Consider the following 18,603-nt stretch of genomic DNA (forward strand, 5'->3'; position numbering starts at 1 on the left):
CTGTTACAATTTATGGATGCATGTGGAGTATTTTTATGATAGAAGTGATCATTATCCCTTATTTAGTGTTTATTCATTTTTTGATTAATTTTTATGGTATAATTTGTAGCCATTTAAGATAGTATAGAACATCCACATCAGCTTATCCTGCATCAAGCTGCACATAGTCGTGATAGATAGGTAAGTTGGATCATGTGTGCTATCATGTAGAGGCCAGACTTACAGTCATCCACATTAGGGTTATCTCAAACAGGAAACTGAAGCAGGTCCAGCAGAAGCAGCACAGAAACCTGCTGGCAATGCCATTTGACAGCTGGGAGTAGTACAAGACAACAGAGTAGACCCTGCACAGCTGCTGAGAACCTGTTCTCATCTCAAAGGCCCAACCCATGAGAACTTAAGAACTCAACAAAAACCACAACAAAAAACGGCTCCTTTAGATGCCACCAAGTTTGCAAATGAAAACGAGCAACAATAATGTAATGTTATAATATTTAAAAAGGGATTGGGACGAATTTAAAGGTTCAATAACAAAGACAGCGGTCTGTAACAGAATCCGGAAAGACGCAACATCAACTATCTGTATCATTCAGGTAAATTCCGAGTCATTTATTTGACGATTATTTTTAACTAAAAGCTCTATTTTGGACGTTGGCGAACTTACATCTACGCGTTGGTAAAGCGACCATCATTCGTTAAAAATGGCATATTTTCCCGCAGAAAGTTGTTGTTCCAACAACAGTATGCCACAGCTGACAGTTTAAAAATTGAGGTTATGGGTAATTCTTTACAAAAGCAAAGCTGACTTCTTGCAATGAAATAGTACGATTTTCTGACATCATTGTCACTGTGTGGCAGGGTGCAACCATGCTTGAGTGGGATTTATTTTCGACTAAGCTCTGAAATCGTGAAAACAACCTCCATATCAAACTATAAAACGGTCAGCAATAGATTCCATCCACCAAAACCACCTCGGTCGAGAGGGACTGAGGTAGAATGATGGACACCTCATGACGTATTATACTTCGAGACAATTAGGAAGCTACGAAAACATGCCGATTCATCCCGATGATTTGAGTGTGATATTGTTTGGGAAATTGCATCAAAACTTTACACCCGAGAAATGGTAAGTATTAATTTATTGTTTGATGGTAGTGTTATAAAACGTTTTGCGAAATTTTAGGCAGATATTTCAGATATTTAAAAGGTGCCAAGGTGTTAGGTAGTTTTGGTGGATGTCAGGAGTGGCCATCCACCAAAACACTGATCAAAACCATCATGAGTATTTTTCTAACTTTATCTAAAGCCATTGTTAGATCTTCAAGGAAGCAAAAGATTTATATTCCGCAAAACGTTAGCAGTTAGTGTTCTGGCTAATTATTTCTTATAATGCACAATTGCTGACCAAACGTTCATAATGAAATCATAACACGTAAAATGGAAGTGGTTTTGGTGGATGTTTCTCTCTCCATAGTTCTTAAGTCAGCACCTTTTATTATTGAAACCATAATCATAACATGGTGCTCAATATAGAATACAAAAGGTTTTGGTGTGGCAATCATGTACTCTTGAAATATGATGAGAGAGTTTTTAACTGAATTAACAGATACTTGCAACAAAATTCCATATCCAAAAATTTCTTCCACTACTTCCTCTAAAATCATTACTTTTAAATACTACAAATCAGCACATCAGTAATTGTTATCAGGGGTCTGAATATCTTATAAATCTTTCACATTTATTTCAAGTAACCTTCTATTTCATATGGATGATTAATTATACACTCAAGATGTAGAATGGCTTACATTTTACAAATTATTTCCCTTTTAATTTATGAACACACAGTGACAGGTCTTTGCCACATTGGTAAATGAAATCATTATATACTGTGTATTTTGGGATAATTGACCACAATAGAGGACAGTTGTAACTGAATGTTTTCTTGGTTGTTTGTTTGTTTGTTTTTTGTACACAACATCCAAAACAATGGAGGAGATAAATTTAAATAGCAAATTTTATTAATGGTCAAAATTAAATAACATTGGAAGATCAAATTAACTTTGTTACCCAAATTAACTTTGGTTTCTCACTTATGCCAGGCTCCTAATATTCAAAAGCATTTATTATTTTTGTGTTCTTTTGTGTAACATTACTTGAAAAATAAACACGGAGAAAGGAAAACACAAAGGATTAAACTTGAAGCTAAAGCAAAGTTAAAATTTGAGCCATAGCTGATCCAAATACTGAGCACTTAACCCATTTAGTAAAGTTCATGTATATGTCAGCCAGCTTGTCACAAGTTTTCCCCCTCTCTCCTCCAAAAGTCTCTGTAAACAAATTTTTTTTTGTGGTCCCATATTGATAAGTATATTACAGCTCCTCGATCTCCTTCTCTCAAAATAAGGTAACTCTAAATTTAATAATGTAATTGATTTGATAAAACTCTAACTATAACTGGCTGTTACTTGCAACATTAATTTCTTGATATTTAAGCCAAACTGTTTTGTAGTCTTAATGTTTTGCGATCTTTACATTTTTGGCATTGCCATTTCCTCTTTGAGTTGATTGCCCAATCTGGTACTTGCACACATTCAGGGTGATACCAACTGGAATATCTAAAGCATATAACATATTCTTTCTTGTCATTTGGCAGTCAACATTTGCAAAAAATTTGTACCAATGTCTTGTTTTCAACGACATGACAAGGAACCCTTCTTATAGTCTTTGGAAAGGGAGTAACTTTGGCACTTTCAAGACATGTGACATAGTGCTGCCGCATCAGTGCTTGATCGTAACACTGAGTCGTTGGATCTAAACCTTGGCATAAATCTGTGGCAAATGCTAAGGCAAAAAGACCACAGTCAGCAGAACCTATCTGCTTTTGTACCTTCTCATTGATGAAGGTGACTGTATCACCAGCATGCAGCAACATCTGACAGGCATGTTCAACTGCAATGGCATTTGGCTTGATGAACAGGCTGTCAAAGACTCTGACAGTGCCAGGATGTGACACACCAATTGTGCTAAGACATAGCCAGTGTCCAACATTTATGATTTGCACAAACTCAGATGTTGCTGGATCGATCAAATGACCTCTTATAGCAGGATCACAAAGGCCATCAACCAGAGGAAATTGTTTCTTAAGAAGGATTTGGCCAGCATTGATTTCTGTGTCATAAAGCCATCCATTTTTGTCCAAAATGTTGTTTTTGGTGGCTTCCAGGATTGTGAGTCGCGATTCCGGATCGTCCGGGCAAACATTTTGTAAAGGTAACCAAATTTTTGGTGATGAACTGTCATCGTCAATCACTACTGTTGCAGGAGGAGGTTTCTTTACAGTTTCCTTCTTTTCATTTTTCGTTTCATTTTTGTTGTATAATTTGGGTGATGGGGAACCTTCCATTTCGCCTTCTTTACCACTGTTTTCTTTTAGCTTTCCAAATTCACATTCCTGCTTGCCATACGCGTCAGTTTCTCTTTCACAATTTTCACTTCCTTTGGATATGGTTGTTGGTTCATCAGATTTGGAAGCATTCACAGCTTCCACTTTGTCCTCTTCATTACTGGTTTCCTCTTCTTTTTCTTTACTGATTGTCTGCTCAGGGAAGATTGCAGGTTTTGTTTCTTTGTAAAATGCTCTTTGATATTCGGTTGTTGGTGTGACAGGTACGTGGACAAAGCATGTCTTTCGCTTCGTAGCAGCCTTCACACCCACCCGCGCAGTGTATCTGTTTTGCGGTTTCTTTTTTGGTAGGGAAGTTTTACATCGGTTTTCAATCGAGCTGCGTGCCTTGTTTTCCATTTTTATGCTTTTTCTCATGAAAGGACTGCTCTCACCACCTTCTATGACGAGTCCGTCTTCTGATGTTTTGAACTGTTGTATTTCGTCACGAAGACTCGATAGCTCCTTATAAAGATTTGCCAACGCTTGCTGATCTTGAACTACGAATGTGAGTTGGCAAATTTCATCCAGGAGTATGCGGAATTTTTTTCCTTCACTTTTCTTTTGGTGATGAGTGAACCTTATTGGGATAGCGGTTTCAGGAATAGGGGATACGTTTTCTTTTGAACACAGCCAAGATTTTTTAGGCAGTGGCTCATTTAGCTGTGGACTATCACTATTGGCTTCAGGTAAGACACTGGATGGGGAAGGAAAAGGACTGCTGCCATTGAGTAGATGATAATCTAGGGTTAGGTATGGCGAATTCCGATAGTTTTGCGGCAGTTTCTCCCAATTCCACTCTGGGAAGTGCTTAAAAATAGCAAAGAAGTGCTTGCAAGGCAAGCGCCTTCGCTGCCATGCCTCACATTCGCATGAGGGTGATGTTCCTTCTTTGTGCCTAAACTGCAGCCGGTACCACCGCCTACTTGACGATTCACTTTTAACTTCAAATACACCTCCAGTGTCTGATGGCTTGATGCTGCTCTTCTTTATATCCATTGCAAGACTGATTTTTTCTTTGCAGTGCTCCACAAAATATCTTGGCCTGTTGACGAGGAATTCCGGTAACTCTTTGTTGTATGTTCTGTACATTCTGTGACACCTGACATTTTTTCCATGTACCTGCACGGAGAAGAAAACGACAAGAGGTTAAACGTTTTACCATGGGCGGAGCAAGTTAAATGTACAAAACTTTTGCTGTCCCCTTGCGTTAGTTGCATATGTGTTTTTCATGTGGCTGAAAGTATAGTGAGCACGTACTGATACTAAATAACTATCCTTTGGAAGCGTAAGGTCGCAAGATGAATTGTTCTCTTTTTCATTATTATTTGTTGATGCGCTAACCCACTATACGCCCCTCAATGTTCAGTAATTACAGAACTACAGATTACCTTGAGTACTATTCTGGTAAAAAATCGGTGATGAGCACGGAGAGCATTCCACTCAGGCTCTTATCCCTACGGTTAGCGAGGTGGTTGTATTTGAAATCCTCGCTTTGTTTTTCAAGACCGTTGTTGGTATTGACAGCTACTTGAAGACGGTCTTGCCGAAAAGCCCAAACCCATCGCTGAAAAGAAAACATAAATTGGTGTTTGTATGAATTGGAAAATTTGTTGACGTAGCGTTTCTTACTAAAGTATCTTAAAATATAAGTTTTCCCAATGGATCCCAGATTTCTACGGGTATTGATTTCCTCGCTTTTCAAATTTAAATCTTTAATGGACCAGGCGAGGGAGACTGAAGCATCGCTTAACAGCTTTGCCGTCCCAATTCTTCACCTTTTGAAAATGTTTGGGTAGCGTCAATGCGAAAGAGAATTAATCAGAGAGAATAGTCAACATGGACTTCTTGGGTGGAGGTTGCAGTTCTCTTTCTCAACCCTCACTATTTCAATCTCACCACTATCTTTTGAACTTTATATCAAGGGAAGACTGGACGTTAGTGTTGAGGTTTTTATCGACGAATGATTGCTGTAGAAACTAACCTCTCGCTCTGCCAGCCACGTGTCTTGGAACCAGTGACGTAAGGCTTTGTTGCTTTTCCAAACATGGAAATTTTCCAGCACTGTGACAGCGGACTCGAATTCCTCCCTCGTGGAAGCATGTGCTGTTCTTCGCAGCAAGGCGAGCCGTTCCTCTTTATGTGCCACAACACCATTGGCCGTTTTGGACGCCCATCGTTCCCAGGCTTGTTCCCGATGGAAGTCGCAAAGTAGTACTTTGCATTCTAAAATATATTGAAAAAGTGTGTTCAATAGCTAACCTTTCCAGTCTGCGGCCAAAAAGAAGGAACGACTTGTTTTTGGAATTCTTGGGGTGTTATTTTCAGAGACGTACCGTTGCATCTTGAAATTTAAATGCGGGCTGAGGTGCCATTAACTCAGACTTAGCTGAGAACAAATTTTCGATGGCTTGTATCTCCTGTGAGCAGTTATCTGTCATGAATAGATGTGGTGACCAGTCTGGATTCCACTCTCTTACTACTCCAAGGGCTTCCTTTATTGAACACACAGTTTCGTCTTCAGTCACGAAGGACCGTACCACCTGGTAATCAACATTAGTTTTTACCGCTAGAAAAAACAGAGGTAGTGCGTATCGCGTTGTCTTGTACGTAGCGTCAAGAAGGCAGATGTCGTTGCCATACAAACGAAGCAGTCGCTTTTGCCATGCTGTTTGATGCACAAATAACAATTTCCTGCTTTGTTCTCCCCCCTCTTGAGTGAGACGTATTTCCTCACCCAACTCATCTATAACAACAACAACAACAACATAAAAAAAGCGTTATGGTAAAATCAAGGGATGTCTCGTCAAGGCGGGGCAAAGATCACAGATATACGATAATCAATACGTAAGTAAGAACCCTAATGCTTAATTTTGCAGTGATAACCTTCTTCTTTTTCATTTTCAGACCAGACTGGAACCTCCATAGGCGTGTTTACTTGTTCTGAGTGGGGACGAAAGAAAAAGGAATCAGCGTTGTAAACTTTTCTCCACTCATCTGTCTTCATGTGGACATTTGCCTGGTCAATTCTTGACATGCGGTTTTTAACCGTAGCTCGATACATGTGCGTGCGCAGGTCAGATGTCCTAGGGAAGTATCGTCGGTTTGTGTCTTGTGGTGGCTGATCATCTCGAAACAAGACCTCTTTCACGAGGATTTTCAAATGCCGTCTCATTTCATATATTTCTTTTAACTCCCTCCGCTACGAGCTCGTGGATCCTCTTAATGATCTTCTCATCAAGAGGTTGAGAGATTCCAGCGACCTAGAGTAATAAAAAACTCGAACTGTGAAAATGCTCGCTATTTCAAGTGGGAACGCCCTAGTAATGCACACATATACGTTATTTACTCCTTTGCAATTTTTTTATATTATGTGAATGTTTGAAATTGTACTTTGACAACAACAAGGAAAACGAAATCGTGGCGAAAAATGTACAGGCACTTTTATGTCCCATTTTGACCGGCTTGCCAGCCAACTCTGTATCAAAGTCCCTGGGATTGAATTATTATCATGTATTTTAAGGCAAGGTCAACACAAGGTGTAATTTTTTTCAATGACCGTTGCATTAGTTCGTGTTGAACACTAAGTTACCTCGCCAACGAAGTGATTCTGATGGTCTGTAATGAGAGGTAGTTCAATGTAAATCCTTCTTTCGTACTTGGCGACCCCTTCTTCTAAAGCTTTTCGCAAATTTCTAGACGCAGTTTCCCGTCTCTTTTTGCTGTCTTGAATCTGAAAGACGAAAAATGATACACTTAAAGGAAAAAAATGGATGCCTTGTAACGGTAAACTGAATGTGACTGATGCAGTGCACAAATAAGTTTTTCCCGCTGCTTCAACTCGATTTTTCTGTTTTAAAATTGATTCACGTTATGTGGATGAAAAGAAAACTTGGTGCTGGCAGTGTGTAAGCTTTGTTTGACCACACTCACGTCCCAGACAGATAAAAAACATCAGAAAGCTCGAATTTTTTTGAATAACTAAGGGAACGGGACCCGCACCTCTCGTGAATCGTCATTCCAGTCAAAAAGGTGACTATGTAGCAGGAATTTTGGACAGTGATACCGCATATCTGATTTATTCAGTAAACCGGATTCGTTCTGCTAATACATGAGTGGAACTACCTTGTGCTCTGCAAAAAATAAAATTTCTCGCATTTTTATCTGTGCTTTGCAGTCAAACTTCCGTGTGTCTTGAACGAGAAATCTTCTTTTCTTGAACACGAAATCTTTGTGACCAGCCTTCTGTGAAAGATAAATATATCAGCGTGAGATGAGTGATAGTGTATTTCTCAAGTTATTTTCTGGAATGTGAAGAAACAGAAGTGTCATTGCGTGATGCCTTGAAAGATAAGGAGCCGACATACGACAGCTTGATAGAAAGCAAAAAACGTAGAATTGCGTTTATTTTCTCTTTTGTCAGCAGCATACACCAGTTAGAGGTTTTTGTAATTGGTAAGTTCTAAACTATCTTCAATTTAGCCGAGATTGAACTGTTATCGCGGTTGTCATAAAAGTATTCTGAGATCAATGTCATTTGACCCAGCGATATTTGTATTTGACCTTTCGGGTTAGCAAGCCATAGGTGACAGTAGCAACACCAATGTCGCGGAAAAAAAAAAGTATGTATGTACAGTACAATATTTTATTTACCTCTTCTGCATCTTCTCGTTTCCTTTTCTCTCCAGCTTTTCTATCTTTGCCGTGCTGACAATCGAACACTTTTCTTCCCAAAATTATGAAAGGCACACCAGTAAAACGAATTTTTGCTCCTTTAATGTCTCGTGGATCTTCCCAGAGTATTTTGTGACTTCTGTTCGAGTAATCTGTTTTTAAATTGTAATGGAAGATAGGCTCAGTAGAGCAAGGACAAGAGAGATACAAGCTAGCGCGACGTAACGCTTTCAAATATATATATGCATACCAGTGTTTCCGAAACCTTTGTCAGCCTTAAAGCAAGAAAACTTCGTCGCGATCCTGTTTCGAACTCCGCAATGAGTTTATACGCCTCATCAACAGAATTTACGTATCCGAAATTATCCGCATCTCTACCATCAGGCGAAGGTTCGCGCTTTAAAATTCCCGCCATGTTGTTTCTGTTTGTTCTTGGGGTGTTCGGCTATGTCTCCTCGCGGATTTCCGAGAATCTTCGGCTATGATTTGCAAGCTATTAAATATTCCATCTCAGTCCCTCTCGACCGAGGTGGTTTTGGTGGATGGAATCTGATGCTGACCCTATAAAACGATAAAATATCCTAACTGCACGGTGAACGAAACAAACTGACTATCAACGCCTTGTATTCACCTTTCTCAAAAAACTGACCTCGCGAACATGTACGTCGATGACAAATAATCTAATAATTGAGACTGTTTCGGCAAATTCGAAGGGTTGCATTTAGTTTGTGGCACACACGTAACTGTCATCTTCAAATAAACCATATGCGCCGAAATCAGTAAGATCATTAAAACACCTTAAAGGAAAGGAAGCTTTGTCTGAATAATGCAGTAGAAAAGTAGTAGGCTTTGAAACTTTAACACTACTAACGTAATGAAAATGGTTCGCAAACCTTTAAGACGCAATCTTGAAATACGATGATGTATTTCTGGTGTGATAAGGTTCCAGCTGCAAGCATTCCATGGAATCTCTTCCATAACTTCACGGAATTAAACCTACATTTAGGATATACGAGTTGACGAAAAATTAGAAATAATCATTACAAAGATATTTCAAATAGCTACAAAATAGATTTCGAAACTAACGAGGATCATGTTTTGAGTCCGACGCAATATTCTTTCACACCAAAGTGTTGCCGCCGCATGATCGTGCAAGAAGAGCTAAGAAGTAAGTAACGGAATTTCCTTTACAACATCTAACTTACCGTAACATCTTCAAGTCAAAAACTAGTTGTAGACTGTGAGGCCATTCCCGCGACAAGGTCAACGTGCACTGTTCGAAGGGATCTTGCGATCTGTCATCGTGTGTCACACCAACACGATCACGTGATTCCCTCCAGATTTGGACGCGACACCACAATGTACGGTCAGCGGATATCATTAAAAAATATTGCCATAGTTAAAATTTAAAATTTGTGAGTGTCCGCTATCAGGGAAAGAGAGCCAGAGTTTGGGACTCACCAGCTGGAAAAAGGGGATAGTTAAAGAACTGGTTTCTTTTGATAATTTAAAGTTTGCAAAAATGTGATTTATATTTATTACTTTATTTTTCTGTTATGTGTTAGCAGCAATTAGAATTTTTTCACTAATAATCCCTGATCATGTGTCACACCCACACGATCACGTAACTCCCTCCAGTTTTGGACGCGACACCACAATATACGGTCAGCGGATATCATTGAAAAATATTGCTATAGTTAAAATTTAAAATTTGTGAGTGTCCGCTATCAGGGAAAGAGAGCCAGAGTTTGTGACTTACCAGCTGGAAAAGGGGATAGTTAAAGAACTGGTTTCTTTTGATTATTTAAAGTTTGCAAAAATGTGATTTATATTTATTACTTTATTTTTCTGTTATGTGTTAGCAGCAACTGGAATTTTTTCACTGATAATCCCTGACATTCCTAACCTATGAAAATAGCAATGATGAACATTTAGTTTTGTATAAAAATATTTCTGCTAGTGCGGGAGAAATCTGTGATGCATAAAACATTTCTATTTGCCTAATAAAAAATAATAATAATAATAATAATAGTAATAATTTATTTCCTGATATATCTCAGATGTAATTAACATAGATATGAATATTGTTCCACAGACAATCTCAAGGCTGCTTAGGCAAGATTTAATGAGTTTCTCAGCTCTACAAATAATCCATCTAAAAATTGGGAGACCAGAATGGTGAATTTGTCCTCCAGCTGGGATAATAACAGAAACCTGCTGCTAGAAGCTCTTCTTAATCTTGAGAGTCTCCCTTCACCTGATCATTGTCAGATATGTTTGGAAGAGAAAACACTTATAAGATGTCATGACTGCCCAAAGAAATTTTTCTGTCCTTCATGTGATGTAAATGTGCATTCTTTCTTGCCATTTCATAACAGAGATGGGTTTGTTGATGGTTTCTTTCAGGCTATCCCTCCAATGGTGATAATTGATAAAAATGGAGTAAAGCAAAACATAGGTAAGCAGATATCTAAAGGGAAGAACATCACTCTGAAGACAGCTACTGTACATGTATTAAATTTGTGCTGACCATCATTGTTTTTCTTTGTTTAATATTGTATTTGTGATATTAATTTTGTTATATTCTCAGGGTTCTTGTTGAGTCTTTGGAGAATATACATACATCATGTATGAATTGAAAACCAAGTAGTGATAATTGTTAGTTTAGTGTTATATGGGTTGCTTTCTTTTAAGGTAGCTTACACTATACATGTATGTAGATTTTCAGTTAAATGATTATGAAATCCAGTCACTGGACTATTTATGTTATCAATAGCCTGAACTGGTTTGTTCTGTCTTTTTCCTCTGCAAGTTAAGCCATTTCCATTCATCAGTTTGCCTGGGTACTGCCCAAGCTGTAAAGAGGCTGGGGTTTCACGCCAATTAACAACTTCAGGAGTGGTCATTGTTGTGAATGAGAAAGGTAGTGTTTAGACTGAATGAGTTACAAGTCATGTTCATAGAAATGAAAAATAATTTGCTCTTTATCTATACCTTGATGGAACACCTTCCTGTGATCAGGAGCTATTGATTTGTAAAACATAGTAGTGCATTTTTTTCAGCCTGTTTTTTTTTCTGTTTTGCAAAATTAATGCATATATGTTTTCTTTGTTCCAGGATTATTTTATTTAAACAAGTCTACCATCCAATGTAGCCAGTGCAATTTTGTTTCTCCATCCTGGTCCCTAAGTGGTGTTGTACATGCAGGGTATTGGCCAGGAAGCCCCACAGATACAAGTTATGTCTTTGATCAGCAGCTTTTTCATCTGTGGGATACTTTTAAGAAGAGAATGCCTGGGACCTCAGAAAGCTCCTTTATCAGAGCTATTGAGGATGTTTCTGTTATGAAAGGAGGGGTATGAGTCCACTTCCTAAAATCAATAATAATCTCATTAACAATAATAATAATAATAATAATAGGGTGTTTAAAAATTATTATTTCAACAGGCACCAACCATTAATCAAACCACATTCTCAAGGTCTTTTAAAGAGTGGAAGTTCTTGCAGTACGAGTTAGATTGTCATCAAGGGCTTGACTGGATGAAGTGCCTTTCTTGTTCAAGTTTTCAGCACTCCTGCGATGTTGATGGAAACATGAAACTTTATCACTTCAAGACATCAGGAAGGTTTGTATTCACTGTATATAGAGGTGTATTGCTCAAATTATGGTAAAATGTTGATTTTCATGATGTGGTCATATCAGTTTTAAGAACCAGTAATCTGTAGCAGTAATTCAACATTTAATCAAGGTCCTTAGCAGCAAATTTCTAAATTGTTTTACATACAATCTTTGAAACAATAAAACACCTCATTTATTAATCAAAGGGAATTCATAGTTTGCTTTCTGTCAGTAATATAATATGTAGACTAAATAGAAGTAGTATAAAAATTCAGAGATGATATTAATTGAAATTAAATTTAAGTTTTGCATTTAATGCAATAATTTTGTTTTTAAATTTTCTCTCACATACTTAGTCAAAGAAGGCCATCATACTATGGAGACCTCTTCATTGCCAACAACCATGACGTAGACAGCCACATGAAGGCAGTATATGCAAAGAAGTCCAAATCTAAGGTTTTTGCTTTAGAATGCATTTTGTATGACATACGTTTATGTCAATTGATGGCTTTTAGAGCTTATTTTCTTGACGTGATATTTGATGGGTGTTTTGCTTGACCACAGGATGTTGATAATAGATGTGGTGATTCACACTGGAGGGCTGTAAACAACCATGGCAAAAAAGCAGCCAAACTTGACGAGACTGGACTTGAGACTGCAGGTCAAAATGAAATATATATTGTCATAAATGTATTTGGTCTGAAAATCTACAGCTGTATATGGAAGAGATGCATTTGTGTACTTATTGAAAGTGTTACTTATACAATCATGTAGGTTGCAGGCATGGCTTGGCCCAGTGGGCAGTGAACATGTTCCAGGGAGAGCTGTATGGCTATGCAAACTTTATACATCAGAAAAAAATGATACCAGCCAGTGTCAATTCGGGGAAGATATAGTTTGCAAATACTGGAAGTGGGCTGGAAAAGCTGGGGGATTAGGAAACTGCGATATGAAACCAGCCTTGTCAGTAATGCATGCAAAAGCTCACAGTTGGACATGCCAGGTATAAATTATAATGCTTATACATGTGTAGTTTCTTAAAGTTTGTAAATGAAAGCTAATTTGAATTATAAGTTACACAAATTTGAACAAGTTACACAATAAGATCTACTACTATTATTTATATTAAACAGGTCATATGGGGTGGTTGATGGCAAGATGGAAGTGCCTGCTCCACTGGTGAGGAAGTGGAACAGATCAATTTTCACATGTTTCGTTATGGAAACACTGCAAAGTACATGCTTCCTGAGAGTTATCAGGGGTTTAATTCAACCTGCACTATGCAAATAATTTCACAAAATACAACTTGCATATACTATATCCCAGTCAAGATGCACATTTAAGTTTTCGTGCAAACAAAAATCATGTAAACATCCAACTAATTGGTGGCCTTGGTTGATGGCTTTGCTAAAAGCAGGCTGGTGGCCCGGTGACTCACTCCCACAGTCTGTGGCCCACTTTAAGACCCACAACCCGTGCCCACTTCACCGTTGTAACAGTTGCCAAAAAAAAAGGGTAAGGAATTGATTTATTTACAGTAAAGGATTAATATATAAAATCAATGCCAATATTTCAAAAGGCGCTAGCTGCCTTTCTTCTTCAGGCTAATGACTCAGGGCAAACTTGGTATGATAAAGTAACAATGATATCATAGAGTTAAAAAAAGTGAATGTTAAAAATAAATAAGAAAAACCCCATTACATCTTTTAAAATTTAAAATTTTAGGTGTTTAAATTTTAATAAATTATTTTATTTATTTTAAGTGTCCCCTATTAGTAGAAGGTTTTTTTTTACCCACACTAGAATTCCTTGACACATAAATAAAGTTTTTCATTCATTCATTCAAATATGGAACACCATTAAACATAGATATAAACAGAAATAATAGCGATAACAAAAACATCTTTGTTTTTTGTGCCTAGAGGTTAAAGAGCGTAACCTTTAATGATGAGGTATGCTTCTCATTTGAAGGAGTGCAAAATGTCTTAGCAGAATGATAATTAGCAAGGAAATATTGTGAGAAGGTCATCGGGGGCTCATTACATTTACGTAGCTTCAGACAAAAGAACATACAGACAAACCCCATTAAGCAGCTATGTCCCATTTAGCAGCAACCCCTTATTAATCAACCAGTCACTTAAATGTACCAAAACTATTGTCAGTATAATATTGTAAATAATTAAAACTTCTTTTAAGCAGCCACCCCTATAGAGAGGCCCCAGCCACCTTTTGGCCATTCCCATGAGTGTTCTTCAAATATTTTTAATAGGGGCTAAACTGTAATCCTACATGTGTAGAGTCTAGACTCCTTCCAAAAGCAAAATACATGTAGCACTGATTTGAATTCTGCTACTTATATGTGATCAAAATTAAAGTAAATAATTGGCAAGAATAAATTATGATCATTTTCATAGCAGTCATTCATTGTGAAGATCCATACTTCCCTGCCCCCCTACACATGAAGTTGGAGGGAGGATGTCAAAGACCCAAAATTTACTTAGGGTGGTGGGGTAATATGTCAAACCTTTCCATTGTAGCTACACATTGTTAAAAAGTATTGAAGGGCTGTATATGATACCGATAAATTTTTGAAACTCTGTGCAAAATGCCACACAACAATTTAAAAACAATTTATCGCGATTAAATATGAGAAGTAAAGATCAAACCCACAATCTAAGTTCCCCCCCCCCCCGACTCCCCTTTCTTTTAGATGTTATTATCTAAATATCGCATTGACCCATAAAGAGTAAAAAGACAAATTATGAACCAAGTGAACATCTGAACAATAAACTCCTCTAAGGCTTTGATGAACAGCACACGCAGCATTTCATGAAAATCAACTGTGAAATTGTGTCGCACCATTCCACATGAAAACTTAAGCTCACAAATTTAGCTAAAAGTGATTCGTACTCATAAAAATTGTGTGGTAAATGAGTTTTACAAAATTTTGTGGATCATTGAAACAATCGCTGATCGAAAATTCAAAGTGGTTTCAAAAAACAAGTATTTTAGAAGAAAATATAAGCTGATGAGTAACGTGTACAGAAAATGATGTTTCTGATACATTTATGAATTCGAAAGATCAGATGAAAAAAAAAAAAACAAAGGCGAAACGATAACAGTTTCCTTGGAAAGACTAAAATGTGCAAAGACTGACTCTCCTACCTGTAAACTATACTGGCTCACTCATTGTCAAATAGAAAATTTACAGTGGATTACAAGCTGGAAAATTTCAGTAGAACAAGCTTTTCATATGCAAATCTAGCAATGCACACATTGAACACCTGAGTCTTTGATCAACATGATCAGCGGCCTTGCCTCATGTTAAATTGATGATTAGAGTGAATTCACTGGGTTTTGAAAATTGAGGCTATTCGTCAATTTGGAGGGGGGACCGTGTTGGTCATTTTCATTCTTACCATTCTATTATTAAAATCTTGATATTTTTCTGCCACATAAATCAGCTTGGGAAAGCAGACTTATCTATAGTTTTTTATTCCAGGAGCGGCATGCCAATAGAACGATCAAATTAGTTCTGCGAACAGTGAGGTACCCCTCTATCTGATTAGGTATTTTCAGGGCGTTAAAGGAACATGACAGCATGATTGTCAAGTTAAACCCACGTTTGATTGGAAATTAGTACCCACGAGTGGTTGTAGAACATGTGAAAGCCTTAATTCCCACACGATGCTATGCCTCTTCACAATGATCCATCTGATGTCCAAAATGACTTAGCTTTCAAATATTTCCTGCAGTGTACACAGTTTAAGAAAACCACTGAAGTGTTTTACTTTGACCAACTTTCCCGCCGATGACGCACTACAGTTTCTCAAAACTGCTGACGCATAACCTTGCTCACAAACTTGGTCAGATTAGTAACATAATGAACAGCAGCAACAGCTGGTCACTGAAAAATACACACAGTGTCTCAAACCCATTGATGAATAACCCCGCTCACAAACTTAGCCAAATTAGTTCTCTTCTCGGCAAGCGGCAGTTAGTCACTGAAAAATATACACCGTTCACAAAGTTAGGTGACCACCAGAAAAAAAAGATTGCAGTAAGAATGATGATAATAAGACATAGTCGAGCGATTTTATATTGATCAATTTAAGAGCTGTTTTCTCCCACAGAGTTTCTAGTGAAACTATTACCTACCTCAACTCTGAATGAGTTGTAGGCTTATCCATAGAAAAAAAAGAAAGCAAAAGAGGTGGGCTGTCCGAAAAGACCTACTGGGTATTTCAGGTTTATACAAATTTTTTACAATTCCAAGTTAAAATTTCCCTTTCTTGTGCCTTTCAGTTATACTGATTTATATGCACAAGATGTGTAGCTCAAGTTTGCTAAAACTTAAGGTTAACTGATTTTGTTGTTATCGAGGTACTCCACTGTGTAGGTGAATCTTGGATACATAACAAATTGTTGAGTTGGCTTGTTATGATGCACTTATGATGACTTAAATTGTAGTGAAGATTCCAACTCAGATCTGTATGAATCAGTGGAAGACATCACACATTGTCTACCTTTTAAAGTTATCGGAACTTGCTATTTGAAAAATTCCAGAAAGCATTACAGGATACCTATGAGTATCACTATGAAAACCATAAACACATCTTTGCTAATCTTAAGGATGAACCTGACAAACCGTACATATAACAAAAATGCAATTAGAATATATATAATGTCTTCCTCAGACTATGAGAAACTTACTGAATTAACAAGATTTGTATATCCCCTACTAAAGGATCCAAAACTGGAGATGACAGGGAAGCAAATCAGGTTTTGTACCACATTTGTTGTGAATAGTTTTTACTAAACAATTGAAATTACCACAACTGGTCTTTGGGAGAAGCCATGCAGAGATTAAAGCCAGCCACAGAGTAAAATGATAGGAATTAAATGTTCACAAAGAGTGAATCCTGCAAAATGACAAAATTAAGGAGTTCTATTTAATTTCTGCAATTAATTTCCATGAGAGAGATATCTATTTTATGTAAAATTTCACTTGCATCACAAGCATAGCACTGTCTGGTCTGGGACTGACTTTTCAGAGACATTTGTGCAATACAAACCATTTCATAGCACTAAACATGGAATAACCTTCTGGCCCTCTTGTTGCCCTGATTTGTTTTTGCCTTGGCTATATAAATACACCGCTGCACAACTAAGATATTTCTGACAAAGTTGAAGCTAATAAAAATATTGATGAATCTAGTAAGTATCACAAAGTGATGTATAACCACAGGCGGCCCATGCTCCAGCTATGAGATGATCATCTTACGAAATAAGAGTTATGGGGAAATGGGAATATTTACGACCGCTGTTAGGAATAAAAACTACGGTCAAATTCTCAATAAAAATACCTCACCTTACTTCCACAGTGTATCGCTTGCTGTCTGTCCACTTACTATGTTGAAAAGAACCCATTTTTGCGAGTTATCCATTTCTAGGTTTATTACTTACATAGGAAAAGCCCAAGGCTGCACACTCCATTTCCGAACGCTCGATCCGAGAAGCGAAAAATACGAGCTCAAAATGACCAGGCAAGCACAAGTCTAACGCAGAATCCAAGCACATATACTGTAGTTTCATTTCAATTCACTTCAAACTTAATCGCACTTTGCTTCAATAATTTCCAGTTTAGCCGCTTATACATTCACCTTTACCACAACCATTAAAAACCAGCTTGGTAACCCTTCCTCCTTGTGAGACTGAGCCTCGCCCGGGAACACACTGTAACTTGACATACGGGGGGCGCCATATTGACACCCTTAGTTCTAGGACAATTTCTTCATGCCAAGCTACGACTAAATTTCTGAGCCAAAGACGATGTTATCACTGCTTTATTTACACTTGAGAAGTAATATTCAGGATAAGTACACGATTGAATTACGTGACAGAGTCACTGGTCACGGTGTATTTCAGTGTGTGCTGTTATCGTCAGTTGTACTAAATAAATTCTGCAGTTTGGTGTTGAAACGTTTATACAGTTTTGAGTAGCGCATGCTGTCAGAACTTAAATATGAAATAAAAGAATCCAAATTATTAAAAAAGAGTTTACCACTTAAATTTTGACAGAGCGCTAATCAAATTATGATATTCGATATGTTGTTGTTGACGTCATCGTCACGATATAGTAAAATTTGTCAAATTTTGGCCTTTTAGAATGTTTAGAGTATCAATCGGTGTGGTCTAAAGGTTCTTCCCTACTATCTTTTAAGCTTAAAATGGTTTAAATCTAAGATTTATTAAGCTGCTTATATAAAACGGTCGGAGTTTGCTCAATGAACTAATTTGCATAATCGGCTGTCACGCTAGCAAAATTGCTGTTCATGTTGGATAGTTCCTCACAGTTTCCACGCCAAGGGATTGTCGGTGAAAAGGCGCTCGGTACATACATTAGAGTAACGCTCCACAAACAGAAGATTGCCCTGCGCTTGGTCTGATAAAAATCCTACGCAAATCGGCAGACGACAAGCGGACAAAGTTAAAGGGTAATTGATAATACTTAAAGGACCTTTTCCACTGAAGCTTACGTTTGGCCGTTACGTTCAGCGCGCCTGGGGAAGAGAATGACTATGGAACCTACAGTCGAACAGGAACAAACAACCACATTTTATTGGCTGCTTGATATGACTGACGTATGACGTGTGTTGGAAAAAACTTTAAGGAAGAAAAGAGATGGTTAAAGTTATTTTCGAAACAGGCTACATATTGTGGTAAGTACTGTCCGTGAAAACACCTCATTCACTTCCATCATGATTAGAACATCGGTTTTTAAAACTGCTTCAAACCTCGTCCTGTTATGAATGATGTGATAAATGACTTGGCGGAAGAGAATTCTAACATGTGCGATAGAAATTGT

At 37.6% G+C, this 18,603-nt stretch overlaps 1 long non-coding RNA gene and 2 pseudogenes across 2 annotated transcripts; 1 reads left to right on the forward strand and 2 right to left on the reverse strand.

Moving 5' to 3' along the window:
• Positions 1-1,823: 1,823 nt before the first annotated feature.
• Positions 1,824-9,840, reverse strand: LOC131797986 (uncharacterized; annotated as a pseudogene).
• Positions 9,841-9,847: 7 nt separating this feature from the next.
• Positions 9,848-14,380, forward strand: LOC131788705 (uncharacterized; annotated as a pseudogene).
• On the reverse strand, positions 10,544-17,687 carry LOC136277707 (uncharacterized). 2 transcript variants are annotated; one of them, XR_010715985.1, is made up of 3 exons: positions 17,107-17,687; positions 12,088-12,390; positions 10,544-11,487 (listed from the first exon to the last, which is right to left on the reverse strand). It is a non-coding gene; the product is annotated as an uncharacterized lncRNA (long non-coding RNA). The 2 variants fall into 2 exon arrangements; XR_010715984.1 differs by having other exon boundaries at positions 10,544-11,691.
• Between the last annotated feature and the right edge of the window lie 916 nt (positions 17,688-18,603).

This window comes from Pocillopora verrucosa, chromosome 13 (assembly GCF_036669915.1).
Source record: "Pocillopora verrucosa isolate sample1 chromosome 13, ASM3666991v2, whole genome shotgun sequence".
NCBI classification, from domain to species: Eukaryota; Metazoa; Cnidaria; class Anthozoa; order Scleractinia; family Pocilloporidae; genus Pocillopora; species Pocillopora verrucosa.